The sequence below is a fragment of the Aedes aegypti genome, chromosome 2 (assembly GCF_002204515.2).
Source record: "Aedes aegypti strain LVP_AGWG chromosome 2, AaegL5.0 Primary Assembly, whole genome shotgun sequence".
Taxonomy (NCBI): Eukaryota; Metazoa; Arthropoda; class Insecta; order Diptera; family Culicidae; genus Aedes; species Aedes aegypti.
Window position 1 is genome coordinate 1,150,144 of NC_035108.1, and position 24,515 is coordinate 1,174,658.

General features: G+C 37.9%; 1 protein-coding gene and 1 long non-coding RNA gene across 2 annotated transcripts in view; one reads left to right on the forward strand and one right to left on the reverse strand.

The window, feature by feature from the left end:
- LOC5566111 (feline leukemia virus subgroup C receptor-related protein 2) overlaps positions 1 to 24,515 on the forward strand; it is a 242,488-nt gene that overhangs the window by 139,282 nt on the left and 78,691 nt on the right. The window lies entirely within an intron of this gene.
- Positions 1,664 to 3,097, reverse strand: LOC110675260. Its single transcript, XR_002499311.1, has 3 exons — positions 3,045 to 3,097; positions 1,879 to 2,022; positions 1,664 to 1,805 (listed from the first exon to the last, which is right to left on the reverse strand). It is a non-coding gene; the product is annotated as an uncharacterized LOC110675260 (long non-coding RNA).

Below are 24,515 nucleotides of genomic sequence, written 5' to 3' on the forward strand. Positions count from 1 at the left end.
AAATTATCCTTGGACATACATGCTTTCTTAACGAGAGTGTGGACAACGTTCTCTAAATCTTCTTGTGCTTCGCCAGTTTCCGGAAGAGCAGCTCTCGAAAGACAATCGGCCACAAGCAAACTCTTTCCTGGTGTGTACACTAAAGAAAGTCCAGGATATTTGAGAAGTATCAGGAACATGCGTTGCAGACGAGGGGTTACATCATCAATATTCCTTTTGATCAAAGTTTCAAGCGGTTTATGGTCAGACTGTACCACAAAATCTCGACCGTAGACAAAATAGTGGAATCTTTGACAGGCAAATACCACTGCTAATAATTCCTTTTCAATTTGAGCCCACCGTTGCTCACTTTTCGTTAAAGTTCTTGAGGCGTATGCGACCGGACCATTTTCTTGAAGCAGGACACAACCCAAACCATCTTTTGAGCTGTCAGTCTGTATGATACAGGGCTTTTTTGGATCGAAAATAGCTAGGCCTGGCACATCTGAAATCCTTTTCACAATATCATTCATCTCTTGCTCATGCACATCATTCCAGTTCCACGGAGCATCATTGTGTGTCAATTTACGCAGGTTTGCTGTACGCTTAGAGAGATTCGGCATGAATTTGGCTAAATATTTACACAAACCGAGAAACCGTGTGACATCTGCAACGTTTTTTGGTTTCGGCATTTCCGTGATTGCCCTTACATCTTTCTCTAAAGGAAGCACTTCCCCACATCCGATCATATTACCCATGAATTTTACCCGATTCTTACGAAATTGCAATTTATCCATGTTGAATTTGACATTGTTTTCTCGAGCACGTTGCATAACTTGCGACAATATGTGGTCATGTTCAGCTTCATCGACTCCAGCTATTGCCATATCATCGAAGTAAATTTCCACGCCAGCAATATCACCGAAAATCTGCACCATTTTACGTTGAAACATTTCCGGTGCATTGTTCAGACCAAACGGAACCCGTGTCCACCGAAAACGCCCGAAAGGAGTCATGAAAGTGGTCAAGTCAGAACTTTTTCGATCCAACTCCATCTGCCAAAACCCACTGCTTAAATCGAGCACCGTGAAAACTCTCTTGCCAGAGAGACGACTAAACAAATCCTGTTGTGTTGGAATGAGGTAATGTTCACGCTTAATACATTGATTCAACGCTTTGGGGTCGAGACAAATCCGTAATGCACCATTAGATTTTTCCACCACCTGCATGTTACTGACCCAATCCGTTGGATAATCAACATATGCAATAATACTCTCGTCCTCCATTCGTTTAAGTTCAGTTTTTATTTTGTCATGCAAAGCCAGTGGAATGCGCTTTCTATAGAACAAAGTTGGAACGGAATTTTCCTTGAGCACTATTGAACACTGACCAGGAAATTTCCATAATCCTTCAAAAACATCACGGAATTTTTCAACGAATTCTGCTTTATCCTCACGAACAGGGTTAAGTTGTTGGATCTATTCAGACGACTGATCAATCCAAAATCAACACAAGACTGCAAACCCAGTAATGGCTCAAAATTTGAATCAACAACCAAAAAATCAGCACAATGACTACTACCTTTAGCATGATCGAAGCACGTCAAGTTTACTATTCCATGAATTTTTATTTGATTCGAACTGTAATCCACAACATGAGTATTGTTTACATTTTGTATTGGTACGCCCACCTTATTCACCACATCAATAGGTATACAGTTCACATCGGCTCCAGTGTCTAGTTTAAAACGCACTTCTTTATTGCCCACTTGATAAACCTTTCGCCAAGCTCCCGAACCATCAGTGCCATTTCCAGTTGAATTTATTCTATACAAATCAATCGTTTCATTAGAATCATTCACACATGCATTGCTAACCTTTCTTCTAATAAGAAACTCACCTGCGTCACTCCAATTGACAGTGTAAACTGCTTTCGCCTTATCCACCTGGCCTGGTAGCTTCGTCGGTTGCTTCATCGGTTGCTTCGTATTGGGGTCCTCCTTCTGCTGCTTACGACGACAGTATTTGCTGAAATGGCCCACACCTGGGAGGGAGAAACCAATACAAAATTTCTGTACGTCATAGTGAGCCGAGATTCCGCTGTCACGAACTGTCACTGTGAGCCCAGATCTCAAACATTGGACTAACATGAAAAAAGCGCGTATCTGATTAGAACACATTTTCGTATTTCTTCAAAAGTTATAAAAATCGAATGAAAATCAATTCATGCACATTACGCAAGTAATGTCACGTGAGCACCATTTAATCTGATTAAACATAAAGCATTGAAAAACGCATCGTTCTATTTTTTCCAATGAAAATGAATATTTAGTGCATAGAAAACTGTGGCCCTTTTTTCATGTTTGTCAGGAAAGATCGAAGGTGCACAACAAAAGGAAACTACCGATTTTCTCGAAGCCTGCCTTGATTGTTGTTGGCAAGCTGGAGTTATCTTGCAGTTCAAAATAACGTTGTCTTATATTTCGTGTGTAGTATCGGTGCCTCCCTCCCAGGTCGTTCCCATCATTGAAACGATATCCAAGCAACATAGGTCCAACAATCGATCCAAGCGCTTTAGAGTAGCACAAGCCTGGGAGGGAGAAACCAATACAAAATTTCTGTACGTCACAGTGAGCCGGGATTCCGCTGTCATGAACTGTCACTGTGAGCCCAGATCTCAAACATTGGACTAACATGGAAAAAGCGCGAACTGATTGAAACACATTTTCGCATTTCATCAAAAGTGATAAAAATTGAATGCAAATCAATTCATGCACACAATTCAAGTAATGTCACGTGAGCACAATTTAATCTGATTGAACATAAAGCATTGAAAAACGCATCGTCTTACTTTTTCCAATAAAAATGAATATTTAGTGCATAGAAAACTGTGGCCCTTTTTCCATGTTTGTCAGGAAAAATCGAAAGTACACAACAAAAGAAAACTAGCGATTTTTCCCAAGCCTGCCTTGATTGTTGTTGGCAAGCTGGAGTTATCTTGCAGTTCAAACAAACATTGTTCTATATTTCGTGTGTAGTATCGGTGCCTCCCTCCCAGGCCCACACTACCACACGCAAAACATTTCACATTCACCGCCGGGCACGAACGACGATGGTTTTGGTTGAACGGCTTTCCACAATTGTAACACTGTTTCCAATTGATGACAGCTATCTCCTTCTGTCCTTCGGGTGGCTTCTCCATTGAATTTACCTCCAGTAGGTTCGCCTTACGGTCAAGAATAAGCTTGTTCGCCGACGCAGCTTCAAACACCTTACAAGTTTCAACGACCTTCGCCAGCGGGTCATCTCGTCCATCAAGAAGTCTCAGTTGGAGTTTTTTATCCTGTATGCCAATAATTATCCGATCACGCAGCATGCGATCTGAATAGGATGATTGACACTGCTGACACTTGAACTCACAATACTGTATTTGTGTACGAAGTTCAGTCTCAAACTAGGCGAATGTTTGCCTCTCTTTCTGTGCGATGGTGTTGAATTTGAAGGCTTCCATGGCAATGTTCTTACGTGGAAGGCAATACTCGTCGAACGAAGCGATCACTTTTGCAAGTGTGAGTATTTGCTCTTCTCTCGGCTCCTCCACCACCACGTCAACAGCATCTCCGAATTCGGCATCACCAACGCCGAAAAGATGATCCGCGCTTGCTTTATCAGGATACAACGTGTTGAAAATTTCGACACCACGGGGTCCAATCAGCCATAGGAAAATGGCGATTTTGTTTTCCTCACTTTCCGCAATTTTACCGTTCGCTCGCAGGTATATTCCAAACGCCTGCTTCCAACGAGGCCATTCTTTAGCCAAGTCGGCACAATCGAGAGGCTGTGGCAGTCGAAGATCGAGTCCGGTAGCCATCTTCGATTTTCTCCAGAACTTTTCTCACGCAATCTTCTGTTTCTTCAGAATCACTCGTACTTTGTGTTACGCTTTTGCCTTGTCCATTCTAACACAAATTTCAATCACGCGGGTAAATTACCGTTTCTGACACCATGTTTTAAGTTACGTTTTAATGCCTTTTTTATTCACGTCCACACGGTCAAACGGTGCACAAACAACTGGGTGAGTGACGCAGTCCTACCTAGCTTGACAATAATTGTCCCTATAGCAATGCATGGTGAGACTGTGTGTGTTTAATGAGATATACATATAACGTAGTAGGGATGTCCAATTAATAATGTTGTTCAATAAACCTGCTATTATTACAAGTAGTGCACCGGATGAGGAACCACCACCTCCAGGAACGGAAGATACGGCATCGGTCCAAACGACGTCGCTGAATACCCTGGGGTCACCAACAGTGATGCCATTGACGGTGAACATGAAGAGTGGGAATCGAAAGCGACGACGATGAAGAGGAAGGACGGTTGGAGTACGAGGACATTAGTTCCAGAGAAAAGACCAACATTGAAGCCATGGATGATGAGTTGGGAAAGATCCATCAGATTACCGGTGCCAGCAGCAATGACCTGGGACATTGCGGTAATGTATTTGTAATGTGTGGAACAGACTGTCGACTTGCTGGTGTTGTTGAGTCGATCCATGGAAAAGATGGTCAAAACAGTATTTGGTATTTAAGTCTTTGTTCGTATAACACTGCGGATAGTCACTTCTTATAGTGATGAGTCCTCTCATCGCGGCAAAAACAAAGAGGATGACACCACAAAAGATCAAATAAATGGTCGCAGTGGTAATATGTCCCCGACACTGGAAAAAAAAAAAAACACTGCGGAACATTTTTTATTTTCGTCTCAAGCACTAAAATACCGCTATCTTCCTAATTTAGGGTTGCCGTTTTCAAAAATATCACGTCTGTGTTTTTGAGATAAAGCACCGTGGAGTAAGTGGATGCAGAAAAATCAATAACCAAATTCATTGTTATGTACAGCTAACCTGAATAATGTGATCCAAACTTTTTTTTCTGTGTGAAGCAAATGAAATTCCACATTTTTCACATTTTTTAATTCTTACGAACAACATTAATATCACAAACGACGCAGAAAATTTTCAAACCGGTTCTAATTGACAAAACTGACAGATGCGCGTAACGCCCAGAGTGTTTATGATTATTATTCATGGAACGGTTCGTTTTTGTTCATGATATTTTGTATTTTGATCATGATATCATGAATTTGATTCATGATTTCATGAGATATTTTGTTTTTCTTTTCATGATTTTTTATTCATGATAACGGGAACAGATTTTTTTCCGTGTGATAGTTCCTTGAATCGCAGTTGCACTGGTTTTGTATTCTGTAACTCGATACCACCCTAACTCGATGGTCCCTTCATGGATCAGCATGGAAAGTTGACCATATATGCGTTCACATACTAAAAGAATGCTTAGCTCTGTCAGTGGTAAACAAACTTATTTTTATTACTTTCGAATTTTTTACTCCTCCTGATTTCAAAGACGATTTACTTCGCCTAAACTTTAAATCTAAGAGCCTAGCGAAAAACTTTGTATATAGAATCTACTCATAAAGATTCAGGGAACTGAAATGAGCAACGCGTTCAATTTAGGTTATACAAAAGAAGTTTAGATCCTACAAGAGAAACCAAACCCGGTCCCAATCCAGAGCCTAATCTCTCTTGTTCCTGAATTCCCACAAAAGCTGCATAATTGCATTTCCCGTAGTAACAACGGCATAAAGAAGTCCGAGCGGATCAAACAGATTGGCAATCGCCGATAAAACTTGCTTTTTCGATAGTTGCTGAGAACGACGAACGTAATGGAATGTCGAATAAAATGCAAATCTTGCACCTTTTATCTTCTTCTTTTTGGCATTAACGTTCTCACTGAGACAGAGCCTGCTTCTCAGCTTAGTGTTCAATAAGCACTTCCACAGTTATTAATTGTGAGCTTTCTTTGCCAAACTAACCATTTTCGCACTCGTACATCATGTGGCAAGTACGATGATAATCTATGCCCAGGGAAGTCATGACTGGGAATCGAACCCAGACACCTTCAGCATGGCTTTGCTTTGTAGTCGTGGACTCTAACCACTCGGCTAAGGAAGGCCCCACCTTTTTTTGCACCTTCAGTTGATCGGTATTCGGCAACCACATCAATCCGAGACTTTTACGGTCAGATCGGGATCCAAATCTATGTCTCTCGATTGTCGATTTGTCAGATTATCCTTGGAAACTCCTTCCAGTACTGTCGGGTGGTTGGATGTCGATTTACGGAGTCTGAATCCACCCTTCATTGTCATTTCCTCCAGCTGTACACGATGTTCACAAGCTGCTTGAATCATATCAGCCTCGTCATGCATATACGTATCCTCAGTGACAGCTTTCGCTTCGCTAAACGGGTATTGATATTCTTTATCCATTGTCAATCGGTTCAACGTGCTTAAGGCTAAGAAGGGTGCAGATTTCGTCATGTACGTGACGGAGTTGAGCTCATACACGTCCACAAGATTAGCTGAATCAGAATGTCATAGGATGCATTGCAAATGCCGGTTCTCCGGTAGAATGAAAATTTTCTAGAACATCTTTTCTCCATCGACTACCAACATTACCTGCCTCATGCAACTCCGAAGCAATCGGACCTACAAGCAAGGAATCGTTGAGGACGTACATGACGCGTCGTAGACAACACGCAGCTTTTTAGCTTTTTTAGCTTCTTCAATCACTGGCTGGTGTGGCAAATAAAAACGCTTCTCCGATTCCTTCATTTCGTCTACCTTGCTCTAGTTGCACGTACTCTGCCATGGTACTGTTCATTTACACTGGCATCCCTCGCCAAATCGCGTTCTATGCCTTGAAAACGCCGGAATTGCTACCAGATATTTAATCGAATTCGGCAGTTGTTACTCTAGGAGTTGTTCCAAAGATATGCACAGAATTTCTTCCGGGAAAACCTTTCAAAGTGTTTGGAAAAGTAGTTTAATAGTTTTTGTATTAAAAAAAAAATCTGCAAGAATTCCTTCGCCTGTTCATGTGGATTTCTTCAAGAATGCATCTACGTTTCCTCACAGAAATCCACTATTCCTTGAGGGGTTTTCTCCCTCTTATTTTTTTCAACGAATTTTTCCAGCATTTTTTTGTTTAAGTTTTTCAAAAAAAATCCATGCAATCTTCAAAACTTTATTTAAGTTTTCACACAATTTCATTCTAGAATTTTTCCAGTCATTCCTCCGATCATTGCTACACAAAATTCTATCTAGATTCTGTCTTAAGTTTTTCGAAAATATATTTTGAAAACCCTGTGGAATACTATCCCGAGATCCGATTGAATTTTTCGACTATCCTAGCATATTATTTAGGAAATATTCTTAAACATCCTCAAGAGTCCAGGAGTTATTTCAGAGGTCCTTGTTCCTGGAAGAATGACTGAAAATAACTTTCAAGACTTACTTGAGAAAATCTCAAAAAATAACTGGAGGAATTTCTGTAGAAATCTTAGAAAGAGTCTCTGGAATAATCGCTGAAGTTATCTTTAGAGAAATCCCTAATTGAAATCTTATATGAATCCTGGAAGACAATTAAAAAAGAAATCCCCAGAAATTTCTTCAAAAGTTATCGATTGAGTTTAAGAAGATATTTTGACCGGAAATCTTGGAGGATATCTCAGTGAAATCGATGAACAAATCATTGGATAAACTTTAAGGACCTTTTGCTCAGATTTTTTGTTGTTGAAGATTCCAGATGATATCTGAAACAATCTGTGGAGAAATTCTTTTCTGTGGTCCTTGGGAAAATCCTGGCTGAATTTTTTAGATATCTTAAATAAAATTCTTGGAGAAATTTCCTAGGAAAATTCATGGAGTAATAAAGCAATAAAAATAATCACTAAATAAATCACTAAATGATATCTGAATATTTGGGAAAATACCTGATTAAAACATGAAAAAGCACGTACAGTAGTACTTGTCATGAGGAATTAAATGAAAGCCTTAGAGCTCAGAGAAATATTTGCACTAATGCTTCTTTTAAGTTTCGTTTTGTTTTCTTGGTTTCTGTTTGATCTATTTTCGGCCTCGTTTTGATTTCTTTAAAGTCTATTTTCGGTATTTTTCGGCAAGAGGTCTCTAATTTCTTATTTTTAAGACACTCAGTCGTGTTTTGCGTTTAAGCCCTTCACACATAGTAACTTTCAATTTGCAGTCCAGGCTTAAAAAAATTCTTAGCTTCACTGTGCACAACATATTTGCCTACGTTTGTTCTACCTAAGGTTTTGATTGTGGACGCGTCTCTGGTCGTTCCAAACTCATTCCCTATGAATAATTGGGCCTTTGGAGTTTCCTTTCCGAGGGTTTCTTCCGGGTCATGGGCTTGTGGGGTGATTTGGGAAGAGTACATCGATTATCGATCACAGCATCTCGGGCGACTTCTTTTGGGGCGCATTAGCAGATTTTGAGAGCTAACTTTGCCTCACTAAATCCAGCACCGAGTTTTTCTCTTTGTGCCTTTCGGCGTGAGCGTTGCAATCTTCGTCTAGCCCGAAGACAGATCGCTCGAAGCATAACACCTTCAAGCGCGATATTGAACAACAGACATGAAAGTCCATCACCTTGTCGTAGTGCTCTTATCAGTCTTTTGAGCTTTTCGGGATAACTGTTCTCGTCCAAAATTTTCCATAGCTCTACGTGGTCGATACTAGCGTATGCCATATTGAACTCGATGAAAATCGGAGGCATATTCACGACAATTGCAAAGGATTTGCCGTACAGTAAAGATCTGGTCCGTTGTCGATCGGCCATCAACGAAGCCGGCTCAATAACTTCCCATGAACTCCTTTACTACAGGCGACAGACGACGGAAGATGATCTGGGATAGCCTTTTGTAGGTCACATTTAGGATGGTGATCGCTTTGAAGCTCTCACAATCTAACTTGTCACGTTACTTGTAGATGGGGCATATTACCTCTTCCTTTCACTTCTTTAGCAGCTGTTCTGTATCTCAGATTGTTTTCGTTCGTCAGTCTTATAATCGGTTTGAACTACTTCTCCTGGCCAACCTGAGCGTTTAGATCTCCTATGATGATCCCGACGCCGTGGCTTGGCTGGCTTGCATGACTTGACACACATCCGCTAGATTTCTGGCTTTCTATTCGTTTTTAATGTTCGGAGAGCCATAGTGCAGTGAGCAGAGCTTCTCTGACACTCGGGCTATGATCAGTCGCCTCTGCATGGGGAACAGACGCTGTTGTGAGCCGCTCCTAACATGGAGTACAAACGCTCCAGGTTTGTATAAGCAAACCCCCTCTTCCCTGTTAACATACGACCAAAGTTCCCACCGGGATTGGTTACCCGATCTTCCTTAAGGTTGTTCGTACCCCGGCCAGTACCGCGTAGAGGTATGGATAGGACTTGCTGGGCAGGAGGCTAGGAACCACACATAGGTAAGTGAGGTACCAATTGTACGACATGCTCAGCATTTACCAACCAAGTTTACCTTAACCAAGAGTTACACTTTGAATTTTTGAATACAAATTGTATTCGGAAATTTTCGTGATGAAATCAGCATTCCGAAAACAGGAACATTGGATGCTTTACTTCTTCTAAATGTTGATACATAACTGTAATACTTAACTCTGTCGGAATCATTCTATTTCAAACCACCGAGAACACAAATGACAGCTAGTATAACATAATGCGATTATACTTGCCGGGATAATGATTGCCTAATCTGGTTCCATCACAACCGAAGCGACACAACCTACACATGCCCAACAAGCAATGACAAAACAAGGCAACGCTCTTCCATCATCTCTTTTTGCAACCGGATACTAGAAACATCGTTCTACTTCACCACGGGAAGGCCTCTTCCGTTCGCCCCTTCAGCACTAGGACGTCTTCTCATCCTTCCATGCATAGATGGCTTGATCCGAATGAAGCCTCTCTCCTTGGAAAAGCCTGTTTGTCTTATTTCCAGCGGAAATAAATTCCACCCAGGCGTGACTGCTAGACCAACTAGGGCTCAACGGAGTGGAGAGCTTTTTCCCTATAGTACACCCAAAATAATTCGGATGGCGGATTTCCCTCCTAACGTATTAGGTGCTAAATCCACCTATTGATGGTAAGATTCGCCTCCTAAGCGTAGACGGGCAAACCCATCAATTGAAATCGAGCACATTGGACTTGAAAATTCGAGCAATCTAAATGTTTACGCCCGACCCACACAATTGCACAACCAATCCGAAGCCGAATGATGGCATCGGAAACGCACACTTAGGCAAATGGTCACGCGGCAAATGGATGGTGGACATGTCAGAGGAATGGAATGAATATTGCAATATAAAACGCTTTATATATTGCTTTTGTCACTTCTCCCATCAAGCCGTCGATAGGTTCGTGGAGTTAGTACTGGTTTATGAATCGGGAGGTCCTTGGTTCGATTCTGAATAAGCGCGAGTGTTAATTATTAATTTTTGGTTCAGGCAAATTTATGAAATTCAACCCGATTTCTTGTGGCGAATTATCATAATAGATTCCGGTCCCTGTATTTAGATAATCATTTTGCTTGAGTGACTATCGAAATAAGGTATCGTGTGACAAATGGGTAAAGGAAATCGTATAGAGAGGGTTCTTAAAAAAAAATAAAATGAATAAGATCTACTATATTTTTCAGATTGTTTCCTACTAAATCTATGCTATATTTAAATTTAATGTTTGTGCCAAAGTTCAAGGTAAATATTGAAAATTTTGGAAACTAGTGGGACAAGTGAAAATATTGTCGTTTTAAATGACTGAACTGAAACTAAAAAAATAACAGTCAGATCTGTGATTTCAAATGGCCTCATTTGTTAGTGTATGAATACACAAAAAATCACACATAAATAATAAACATTTTGTTCTTTTTAAAACAATTTTCTTGAGTAAAGTTATTTATTTAACAACAATGTTACTTTTATTGAAAGTAATAACATCATCGAAAATCAAACACCATTCTATTTTACCGATTTTCTACTACTCATTTTATATAAAGTTAAGTTATCTCTTTTCTAAGTAATGTATATATTGCCTTTATCGAGCGGATTTAACCCGGTCAAAAGTGTTAACATTCTTGTACCTACTGAATAAGTCATTATTTGAACCTAGTATCCAAATTCATGCGTCATCCGTTGAAGCCATTCAGAACATTACGATGTACATGTTTTTTTTTTAATTTCTTTATTAGTATCATTCCAAACATTACATTCATTTCTTATATCTAGGTGATCTGTGTTAGACAACACTATCATCCTAATTTGGTAAAACAAATTTAAGATTTTATTAACATTTTGTTAACAACATACTGCGTGTAACACATCGTGACCTTCCCTTGTTAGCTACCCCATATACCCGATTGCCCCAAGGCTCCGCCACAAGAAATTTGCCTTAGACACCAAAATATGAAAAACAAAAAAATAATAACAGTAACTGGATTCGAAACAGCAACCTTCGGATCCATAAACATATACCCACATCACTCGCCTATCACAAATTCTCATGTGTGGAGTTCTCTACATCACACAACATGGAACCATCTTGTCACGGAGGACAACCTGCAAGAGGAGCAAAATACAACACCCGTTGGACAGCCAAGTGCGAGAAGGGGTGAGATGATATGTTCTATAAATATATTTAAAGTACCAACGCGGTGCTGCGGGAATTTCTTACTTATACCATAGAGTCAAAATCTATATGTTTGTATATCTTTATTATCGGCAATGACTTATACATTTGCAGTGGAAATAGAATTTCATGCCGTGCGTGTTGGATTGGGTAATATATTAGGGAGAAACAAATAAACACACTTGACTATAACAGTCGGGCGCTTTATAAGCAGAATTTTATCGTTGACGTTTGCTGATTGATTTACTTTTCATTTCTATACATTTTGGTATCCTATTAGTCGCATGGTTGGGGACGGTATGAGACTCCTCGAAGTAGGAGACCCAGGGTTTGTGGGATTCGATTCATTTGACGATGTAATATTGTAATCAAACATCTAAGTGTGCATACAGCAAACTGGATTACCGTAATTCTTTTAACAATTACTTATCAAAATACAGGCCGTTGATAAACTATGTTATCATTTAGCGGGGAGGGGGTATCTAGCCAAAGACCACGGTTCACCCATTTGTGTTTCAAAGAAAATTCCACCATCAACTAAACCTGAAAGGTTTCATTAGCAGTCGGATGGTTCAAATTAAAAAAAAAAGTTTTAAAATTCAATATTTCATATCTACCAACAACGATTAGAAAACGATTAAGATTTCTATGGAAATTAGTATGACAAAATTTGAAAAAAAAAATGTTCCTCACATGTTAGTACTGTAATGTTAATACAAAATTATCTCTAAGTGAAAACTAATTCCTCAAACAATAATAAGGAACACTGCAGTAGAAACAAATCTTTTTGAGCTAATTTTGTTAGGGATTTTATGCAGAAGTTTGTCACACTATAATCTCACATTTCGCTTAGTAATAGCAAACCAATTCATAAATATCTCTTCTCCCATTTTTCAAATTTCTGTTTCATTCATGAACAAATGAAACACATGATCATTGGGCGAGCGGGGGGTTATTCGTCAAAACCACACAAAAGCACGAGGGGGGAGGAGGTGACTGAAAAGTCAGGAAAAATGTTCACGTGGTTTATGGACGACCCCTAAGAAAGATATGGGGATTGGAATTTCAAACTTTTTTTAAATTTAAAACCGCTCTTATTAGCAGTCATTTACATTTACCGTAATATTTTTTTTTTTGTAAAGAAGATGCAATAGTACCTAACTGAAATTTACAGAAATTACAATAAGGTTTAATTATCGCACTCAACATTTTACACCAAAGCCAGATTTTCCATATTTTTGGAATTGATATACATAAATAATAATTCTCAAAAAAACTTATGTGCACATAATCGCAAAATAATGGTGAACGCGTCACGAAATGATTTCTTCAACCCTTAAGTGGATTTTTTGGTGTTGGTGTTCGTTCAGAGGTTTGCCAAGCCGCATAACTATATAAAACTCGTGAAGATCTTTTCCGAACAATATTTTTTCTACATCCCAGAAAATTTACTTATAATAATAATGCTCAACATATTGTCGATTTAAAGTCATGCTTTAGAGCATTCATGATGTCAAAACTATGTATCATTGCTTGACAGTTATCGAATGAGTGTAATAAAACTTATTTTAATCTGCATTTTATTATGCATATAAAAATAAACACACATTGTTTGAAAATGTATTGGAAAATATGAAGTTGGTGCAGTCCCATATTGAAAAATAAAGGCATACCAGTCTCCATATGAACTTTTAATTTAAATTTCAGCTGCAAACGTGAATTGTGTTCAAGTTTATTATTTTTTGCTGATCATTAGAAGCAAAATTAGTAAGCTATGCGATTGTGTTAAATATGTCAGGAAGAAATGTAAGGGGTCATCCATAAATGACGTAGCTATTTAGGGGGAAGGGGGATCTTTACGGGGCCCATATAGCCGTAGTGGTAAACGCGGAGCTATTCAGCATGATCAAGCTGAGGGTCGTGGGTTCGAATCCCAACGGTCGAGGATCTTTTCGGGTTGGAAATTTTCTCGACTTCCCAGAGCATAGAGTATCTTCGTTCCTGCCACACGATATACGCAAGCAAAAATGGTCATTGGTACAGTAAGCTTTCAGTTAATAACTGTGGAAGTGCTCATAAGAACACTGAGATGCAGGCTCTGTCCTCTGTTTTGTTTGACTTATAACCTTGGTTTATAAAATGATGATTCAGCTTCAAAACATTCATCAAGATTGAAAAAAAATGTGAAATTTTAGATTTTCTCGATAAATGCAATCAAACAGATTTTTCAAAGCTTTAAATGGTTATGTAAATATTAAATTATATTCGTGTCTTAATTGATAAATTTATAAATAAACAAAATCAAAGTTTAATAAATAAATTAAAAATCAATGCTTTAACTACTTGGAGTACATTGTTTTCTCATTTGTTAACAAGTCATAAAGTCAGCCGTTTTCAAGACAATAAAATATGCTCTTTTCGGCAAATATTACATGAAACAAGATATTTATACCGTGTATTATGCATTCAATGTTGCAGGAGATCTCACTCAATCAACTCATCGATTTGTTTTGATGTATCAATGCTCTTGATGGAATAGCCTGAATATTAATGAGGACAACAGATTCGAGTGATATCGAAATTGTCCTATCATTCAATTTTATTGATAACTTGGTAATTTGATATTTTTTTATTATTTAACTGTTTCATTATAGGTTGTGTAGGTTTATTCTATTATGAAGAAAGATAATGAAGTTCAGCTGAAATATTAATAGAGATAAATAATTTGTATAATAATCGCTAAAATTTTCTAAACATTCCAAATATATCAAGTGTAATCTTTTCTATATCTGACCACTGATTGCCAAATGGATTTGAATTTGGATAATAATTCATTTCGAATTAATATATTGTATTGTTCATTTTCATTGAAATCTATTTCCTAACAAAGAATAATAAAAAAAAACAATCCTTTAATAACGAAATTTTTGTTCTAAATAAAAATAAACTAAAAATTTATTGTACCCTAACTCAACAATAACGAGCTTCATCAATCCAATCAATTTTTTTCACATTTTCTATAGTAAACTTGTTTGGCTTGGTGACAACAGCAAAAGTAATACAATTTAGCCTATATGAAACTAGATACCAAAATTATGTAACAGGAACTGTGTTTATTTGAAACTGTTTTCCAAATTACTTTCGAGGGGGCCTTCCTTAGCCGAGTGATTAGAGTCCGCGGCTATAAAGCAAAGCCATGCTGAAGGTGTCTGGGTTCGATTCCCGGTCGGTCCAGGATCATTTCGGGTTGGAAATTTTCTCGACTTCCCTGGGCATAGAGTATCATCGTACCTGCCACACGATATACGAATGCGAAAATAGCAACTTTGGCATAGAAAGCTCTCAGTTAATAACTGTGGGAGTGCTCATAAGAACACTAAGCTGAGAAGCAGGCTCTGTCCCAGTGAGGACGTCAATGCCAAGAAGAAGAAGAAGAAGAAGAAGAAGAAGAAGGGGGGGGGTGCTTGATAGACTACGTATTTTCCAAGGGGAAGTATCAGCATTTGTGACGAAACGGTACGAGAGGGAAGGGGGGGTGTAAAAAATCAGTGAAAAATGCTACGTTATTTATGGACGGCCCCTAATAGAAAATTATAAACATTTGTATGAAAGAAAAACTTCAAAGTTTGAGCGCTATTTTCTCAGTGCCTACTTTTTTCAATATGGGCTTTTATGGACAGCATAAGTTGTTCTTAGAAAAACTTTCTTATCGAAAATGTCTCTGAAATTTTGTCCTGAACAACTAATTCTTATCACAATTCATAAATAGTCAAAATTAAAAATGATAAAAAAAAAGATTATTGCGTTATATAAAAATGAAATTTTGTTTTCATATTTTTCATGATAAAAAAAATCAGTATATATGTTCTCTTGACTTCTCCAAACGGTTTACTACAATCTCCCCACTGAACGTTCTGTTCTAAAATCAACATATCGGTGCAATAATTCTTAAAATAAATTGCTTGCAAAAACTAATAGCCAATTTGCAGAAGTTGTTCTTGAGTCAAAATGATCGATTCATCTATAGAAAACTCTTTTACTATTATACTAAAACCATGGTTAAAATTTAATCCCATATATGGGGCACGGTTTCTTATAATCGGCTCATTCTGGGTAGCATTCATCAGCATTGGATCGATATTTTTTTATCAATGTGAAAGTAGAACCGTGATCTTGTTTTCTTTGAATAGCACCAGCAAAAGATTCCACAGAGTTTTCATGTTTTAAAGACTATTCATTTTATAAAGAGGACACCTTGTTTATGCTATATCTTTTTTATCATGTATATAAAATCCCAGAGTTTTCTGTCTGTCAGTAACGCTTTGAAAGGTTTCATTGAGCAGCATACAACAGCAATTTAAGAGCATAACAACAGTCAAATTAAGAGCACTGCAAAAGTCCATTTGAATGTAACAACATTACAATAGGGTCCTAAATCCCTGTCCCAATTTTAGTGCCAAACGCTTACGTTCAGGCCAAAAACACATGTTTACTCAATTTTTTAATGTTTTTCATTTGTTTAAGTACAAAAAACATTTTTTCATGTTTTTATAGATTTTGTCACACTCCTTGATTTGAACTCAAATTTCGGGTGTATTTTGTTTTCCGTGTCCCTTCCGAAATGTCAGATAGCAACAACCCCAGTGTTAAAACTAAAACCCCTGTGATATTTTTGTCGACTAAGCGAACGTCAAACATGATCTCAAGTGTCAAGGTTCATTTATGGATCCAATTTTGAAATTAAAGTTCAAATATGATATATCCGTTATTTGAGCGAGAAAAATTGCTAAAGTAGTTGCAGTAATATGATCTTTCGTGTTATTAAATGAAAACAAGATTTAATAGACCATTTCAATGAAAAAATTTTATTGGCTTAAATGCTTTCTGTCAATTCACTGAACAAACTTTCCTAAGGAACCGATATGTTTTGGAACCTTTAACTAACAAAAAACAATGAAAACCTTGCGGCACGTTAGTTCACCCCTCGGTCCCCTACAATTTGTTTCACCTCGAAAAAATGCAGACCCCTTTTTCCCCTATGGTTTTGCCACCACGTTGTGGTGAATTTAAGATCAGCTGGCATGACCAGATGATTTTTGTTTATATTTTCATTTATCATAATGGGCTCCGCTGGTTTCGCTCCCTCCTTCCTTCCCGGTTCCTGAAGTCTCCGTAATCACCGCGGAAACCACCTTCATCGCTTCGGCCGGTTATGACCGCACCCGGCAAACACTTCACGGTTCTGTAACGCGAGGATTGTAGTCGACAGATGCCTGCACGGTAAAAAATAAGCACCATGCTATCAATAGTTCTGCACTTGGTTTCGCACTACTGTTGAATCTTGACAAAATCAAGGTAACAGCACTTGAATTCAACGTTGCATGTTTTGATTTGAAATAAAAAAAAAGTTAAAATAAACATTTCCGCCTGACCCAGATTTGAACCACCAATCTTCGGAGTGCAAGTCTAGTGTCTTACCTCCACACCAACTCGCATCTGTTGAAAGGGGTTGAATTGATCTCAATCATTTTCTACAACGAGCTGTCAATGATTGCTTTCATACAAAAGACATGATGTTCAAAATCAATGACTTTTCACTTCAGAGTCTAGTTCTAGAGACAGTAGAGCAAACCCAAAGTTAGAACACTTCAAATCATGGTGATTGGTGTTTTGAATTGAGTCAAGTGATCAATCTATCCAATCGAACGTGCTGATTTTTTACCGTGTATGTTTTGTACCGATGATGCCCGCCTAGAGGCAGCAACAGCCGCTCAAAATTTCCTTGCGCGGCTGTCGCTGCCTCAAGGCGGAAATCTTCCGGATCAACAGCCAACAAATAGATTTAGGCATTTGTCGGCATGAATAGTAAAAAAAATAGCCTCTAATAGAACTTGCGGTACCGTAAGGGCTTGTTCACATATTTCATAACGCTGGAATTGGTCATTTTGGACACCCACCCACCCCCATGTAACACTTTTGGTATGAATAAATTTTAGTTTTTGTATGAGCCGTAACAGCATCAGGACACCCACCCACCCCTTCCAGCGTTATGAAATTTGTGAATCAACCCTAACTGTTGGGTAGATGAGAGATTTGTTGTTAGGGGATGGTTTTTCCTAAAGGAAGACCTGAATCGGGTTGGGGTTGAAACTGTGATTCAAAATGGGTTGCGCAAGTTCCAACCTGGTTCAATAACGTTTGTTTGAGTAATTTCAGGTAAGTTTCGTTGGCGCTCCTGTTTGGGACGCCCTGACCGGAATCACGGTCAGTTTGAGCGCGCACCTGATTTGACGTTTCCAAATGTAAACAAGCATCCCAATGCAGGGGTGGAATCGAAAAACTGTTGCAAAATCACCACGCTGATACCCATAGGGTTGAACAAACTGTGCCGCATCTCGAATTATTTTTCAAAATGTGGTGAGTATCCTTGTTTTCAAAAATTTGTAAGAAAATCAGGAGTGCATATAAACAAAATCTGAAAGCGTTAATATTCATTAAAGATGATTGTTTTCCGAAGAAAAATACAAAAACTGGGGGTTAGATCTGACGGAAATGGTCTATTAACCATTTTAGGACCCTATTACAAATTGTGGAGCACTATAACAGCTATTGCACAGGGTGTTCTAGAGTTTTCCGGAGCTTTGTCCTTCCTAATTCGTATAAAAGTCACGATCTTTTTATCATTGTAGTTTTCCGGTTTTATGAACTTGGACGGTAATCAAAATGTAAACAAACCAACTCTATGCTGTTCGACCGCACTTAAATTCCGATGCAAGTTGAAAATGTGATTCATTACGGGTTTCGTCATTTCAATATAAGGTTCAAAAACAAATAAGATATTTGCAAAGGAAAGATAAACATGATTGTGGGCCGAATATTCTAAGTTTTTTTTTTTTTTTTTTTATTTACACAACCTTCTTAAGTCGATGTTCCATGGTTCGATATCGACTTATGAAGGCAAAATAAAAATATTTTTTTATGGTAACTATAATGGTCCCCTAAAAGAGCTTTCCAAAGCATTCCTGTTCGATGACTCGATATATTCATTAGTCGATAGTCCCCTAATTCGAAAACAATTCGATTCGTTGTATATCGTTGACGATCGCCATCGCAGCACAAAGCTCTATACAGAAATTGTAGCACTGGTTAATCGGGATTCAATAGAATATTCTAGAATTTTCAGTCAGATTCTTCTCTCTAATTTATAGAAGCTTCTGGAATTTTTGAAATATTTCACAACATTAAATGCTGTTTAAAGGCTGTAATTATTTCAGATCAGAATAACGGCACTATAACAATGGAGTATGGTTAGAGCATAAATTTGGGCGATTTTGCGTTCATAAATATCATGCGTGTCTCAGCTTATTATTCATACACCAATGGCATATTAATCAACAGAGAAATTTCTCTGTCCATGTTATCATTTTGCAATTGAACATAAACATTATTAATCTTTGAAAGAGGTTTTTGCTTGAAAATTCTTATGGAACGTGACTAGCCACGCTGGGTTAGCTAGTTTATCAATTAAATCATAATCGGTTTTCTGTGCATCGTAATACTATTATTTTCCTCTTATATGGAAATATAAGATCTTACAAAGAAGAACCAAGAAGTTTCGACAAAAACTTCCTAGAAAAGATGTTCTTCAATGAATTGTGTTTTGGTATACTCAACTATTATACTTGGCTCCAGACCTACCAATCTTTGACCATTCTAAACATTGTTCCTTATTCGTGTGAATTATAATTATTTTGATGGCTTTTTTGTTATAACACCATCGTGCAATAATATAATAGTCTAACGATACTGTATACAGAAAACCGATTACGATTCTATTGATATATTATAAAGATATAGCATGCACAAGGCGTCCACTTTATAAAATGAACAGTCCTTAAGTAAGTTCTACAATAGAGAATGTGGCTACTCTGGTAGGTGATAAATTATTATGAATATACATTAAACTTGTTCAACATACGATGATTAACGCTTTAAAGGAGACTTGACTGTATATCTTTATTTTGCTGGGGATAACACATGTTCACATGTTTATCAATAGCATGAGCAATCATGCATATGAAACGTAAAATTACATCGACTTTGGTTACATATCATTTCAGTAGTAAGTTTGGAGCAGTAGATACACAGAGTGCTAGTCGATCCGATGGTTATGGTTCGCACTCTCTCGGTTTTTTGCGTATCTCCATACTTCCAATACATGCACTTAGAAGAGGCATATGTGTGGAAGTTTTATTTTTTAATACATGTGTTGGTGATGCACGCACATGAAAAAAAAAAAATACATATGCGACATCAACCAGGATCGATCCATGGTCATGAGCGTGAGAACCAAATACTATACCGCAGCACTAAACCCGCTTGTTGGTATGCGTGGTGCAAAAAGCATATCAACTTGTACTTCCCCATTTGTACCGTAAAAACTGCTCGACTCAATGACCGGATTATCTGCCTATCAATAGACGCTCAAAAACGTCATGTCGCTCAGAAGAACACTTTTCCGCCATCAATAGACGCAGAAAACGCCTATAATGACGGTTTCAACTTTTGGGTGTAGGCGCTGCATTTCTCTTGGGGATGAGGAACTTGCTGTGCCTGAAGCCCCGTTGAGTGGCTCTGTTGGAAACATCAGCCCTGCAGATAACGGTGACTCTTTTTGAAGAACTTTCTCCTTAAAAGTATGATGGATGTGAGTTTGAAAATTTTGCGTGACGGTTGATCTTTGAAGTGATTTTTTCACCTAAATATCCAAAGTGACTCGCTTATAAAGCGATGATTTATTTGCATCAGTTCTCAATTTGACATGAAAACTTTAAAAAAGTTCATCGACGAAGAGTTATTGGGCTTAGCATCCAAAATGCACTTCACAGCATGCTTCGATGGTCAATTTCATGGACCATGATAAGATTGATGTGACGTGTATCAAATTTAACACACATCAGTAGGCGTGGTAATCCTGCTATCCACCATGGTGCACTTCGATTCGGCCAAATAGAATACGTAGATTGTGTCCAACAGGACGAAGAGTCATCATGGTCAATTGATGGAGAAAATAAACCGCAGATCTGTGTGTGACTCGCCAGTTGAAGGTCAAAGCGCAATCAACTAGAATTATGCTTATGACGGAACAATAAAAGCTGCACATAAAATGGAACTGCCTTCCTGTTATTGGTATGGGCCACGCAAATTCCCTGCAACAAGTTTACTGTAATTGATATCATCACAATTTATTTAAGGTTAATTGACTCGAATGGAACTTAAATTAAACGAAATTTTAAAATTTGTAGTACGTTTTTTCTCGCAAAAGCGGTTTTATCGCCTAACTTAATCCCTTTGCTCAATAACATCATGCGACTCCATCACATCTACTACGAGAAAGAAATTATTCTGCACCATCAGAAAAAAAAAGAATTCAATTTCCCTCGCGCTTTTAAAAATTATAGTGCATCATCACTCTCTCGCCATCTTCGCCGAAAATTTGCATTCCGCTCGTCGCTGGCGCTGCGTTGGTTAATGGGGTGAAAGCACTTATGAAAAGTTATGCAAATGACGGCAAGCCGCAGCACCACCGGAGGGATCGCAGAGAAGGACGGAAAAATAATCAGATTTGGATTGGATACGATTTCGCTAAATTTAACTTTTAGGTGTAGGTCGCGAATTGAAGGACGACGTTCTGAATAATGCTCAACTGCGTTTGAGATTGGTCAATCTAGGTGTTTATCATATTTTCTAAATGGATGATCTTAATTGCGAAAGACTAAACGACGGAAAGACGGAAGAACGGAAAGAAGAAAGGATGGAAAGACGTTAGGATGGAAAGGGGGAAAATGGAAAAATGCCGGAAACATGATAGACGGAAAGGAATAAAACCGAATGAAGGAAAGATGTGAAGACGGAGAAACGGAAAAATGGAAAGATAGAAAAACAGAAATGCACAAAGATAGAAAACGGAAAGACGGAAACAAGGAAATACACAAAGACGGAAGATTATAACAACATTTTACAATAAACTGAGAGAAATTATGGTTTGCACTTTTTTATAATTTATTATACTATGAGCATTCATATAACAAACCATCAAACTTATAAATCGCGATCATTGACGAACCACAGAACTGCCCACAAATGGGTGATTCTTCAAAACAATCGCAGTTCGCTTTGACACGCTCAATTTCGCTCGCCACACGTCAAAATTGATTTTGCTACGATATAACGCCAATTCCCGTACGCCAGCCAGCATGATGCCAAACCAATCATTTTTCTCGAAATGAAATTTATCGATTCAATTAAGCACTTACGGTGCTAGATTTCCCAGTTATTCCATTCGTCCTTGGAGTGGGCACTTTTCCATTGTGGAAAGTGATTTGTCTCGCTCTTGTTCAACAAGAGGAAAGAAGTCGATGGGCAATTTATTTCTCTTTAATTGCCTTTGTTGAGATTCTTTGAAGTAACCATTAGTTTATCTGCTGCACTTTGTGTTTCCTTGAATTTCCTCCCAAATTTTCATCTTGATTTAACAGGCAAGCGTTGAAAACGAGATTTAAGTTTTTTTTTAAATAAAATTTAGATTGTTATTTATTATGTTGAATGTGAAGCGTACTAATCTGTATTCAAAAATTTAGCATCAAAGATTATTTCAGAGTGATTTTATGCCAAAACCACGTTTTGCCGCACATTTAAAGCTTCAACAGATGAGATTGGCCCAACCGCAAGTTAACTAGGCAGTAACCACGGATTTCAGGCCACCGGAAAGTGCGGTTGCATAAATTATCATAAATTGCAAAGCATTTGAAAACTCTTACTTCTGGCCATGACGGCAACGTTTCAACGATCCGGCTCAACACGGAAACGAGAGGTGATGTGATACGTAGAAGGAGTTTTTCTTTCATTCACAATCTATTTGCCGGTAGCTTGAGACGTCGTTTTAAACCGAAGCAGATTTTTGAAGTTGAAAGATAAAATGTTCTTCCTTGCACATTGAAAGTCATTCCATTTTGGTTTTGGATGTCGATGGCTGTTGAACTTGACATAAGTTATGTTCTCATCCAATATTAGCCTTGCAATCTATACTATTAGAGTGCTTCATGATCTTACGATAAACGTTAGTTGTTGACTAGGGCAGCAGGCTCTGATGATTTTAGCACCAATTCGAAATTGTTAACGTGCCTACTAAATTATGGTAGGAATAATTAAAAAAAAAATCATTGCAAAATATAAAAAATAAAAAAAAAACCGTGATGATAATAACTATAAGTAAATGAAAAAAAAACGAATTTAGTGCTATACCATTTAATTCCACTAGAGTTTGTATCTTTTGACAGATACGCGTATTTCGACCTCAACTGTAAGGCCGTCTTCAGTGTCGTGTACTCTAATGGAATTAAATGGTATAGCACTAAATTCGGTTTTTTCATCTACTGAAAGCTGAATTTAGAAGAATCATCGAAAAACACTATTTTAAAGCAACACTAAAAATCCGGTCGCATCTTGAGAAATTCGGGCACACATTTGAGATGGTTTTTGTCGAAAACACAAATTTGATCGGATCAATAATACGGAAGTTACTTAAATTTCAAGTTCGACAAATCTTTGCCCCATGATTTGAAGCATGTTAAATTGGCAACACGGTGCTACTCCACACTCCATCCCCACGGTGCTCCCATGACCGTTATTATCAGAAAAAAAATCTCCATCAAATCTGTGCTCACCAGTCGTTTTCTGTGGCTGAGCTCCATGTCTAGCAAAATTCAAAAAAAAATCGTAGAACCCGTTTTGGAGTTACGTCTTTTTGAATGTGTAAGTCCACTAGTTTGAAGGAAATTTTAAATATTTAAACGGGTTTTCATTGGGCGTGATTATCAGAAGAAATATAGAATCGAAATTTGATTCAAAGTTGGTTTGTGTGGTTAATTGGAACCACTTGGTGGAGTTTTGAATGAGAAGATAGACGAAATTTTAAGTTACGCCCTTATTGAGGTGTTAACATTGAAAACGTTAATTTTAAGTATATGAATTAGGCATTCTAATACCGTTAAGCATGTTCAAATGTTTTCAATGAATCATGGCACTTACATGTCGCCAAAGTCTTTAACAATTGATTACTTCTTAAAAAGGCTCATGTGCTGTAAATCATTACGGAGCCATTTTTGTGTCATTAATATTATGCATAAAATAATACCCCGCTGGCTGTTCCGGATAACTTTGTACTGCCCCAGAACTTAAACATCAATTGCAGAGTAATGCACTATTAACCAAACCATATTTCAATTCACAGTCAAATACGGATCATAAACATTAAACAAAACTTCATGATTACACTCTTGATTCGATTTATACGAAAATGGGTAATCACATCAAGATATTGACTACGCTAGAAGTCGTCTCTTGCCTTGGGCCTGGGCCAAACTAGAGAAGTCTAGACCACTGTCAATACTTTTGTGGTCATTTGTAGCATACATTACTATATTTCAATTTTTCACAAATCTACAATTTTACCTTTGGGTTTTTTAGATTACACAAACACGTAAGAGCCCTGGAGAAATACAATTGTACAATAATTGTATAAATCAATCAACCCATTCTCAAGCTAACTCGTGAAGAGAAAGCATCAGTACTTGAAATATGCCTAAGAAAAGTAATAAATTCAATGAAAACAAATATTAACGCATGTTATAATTTGTTTTCATTGAATTCAAAATCTTAACACTTGCAGAGCTTAATGCTACATGTCTTCCTTAAAAATCAAAACTCTCTTGAGAAACTTCTAAACCTTAACCCCGAATTTCATTAATCCGAGTGTAATCACCCTGAACGCACTTTGAGCTGAATGCTTTTGTTCCGAATAGATGGAATTTTCGACCCGTGATAATGGAATTCCAAGAAATGCCATTCTTGGAACCGGAACTCGCGGTGATAGTCTTCAGGTATTCGGGGTAATCCATG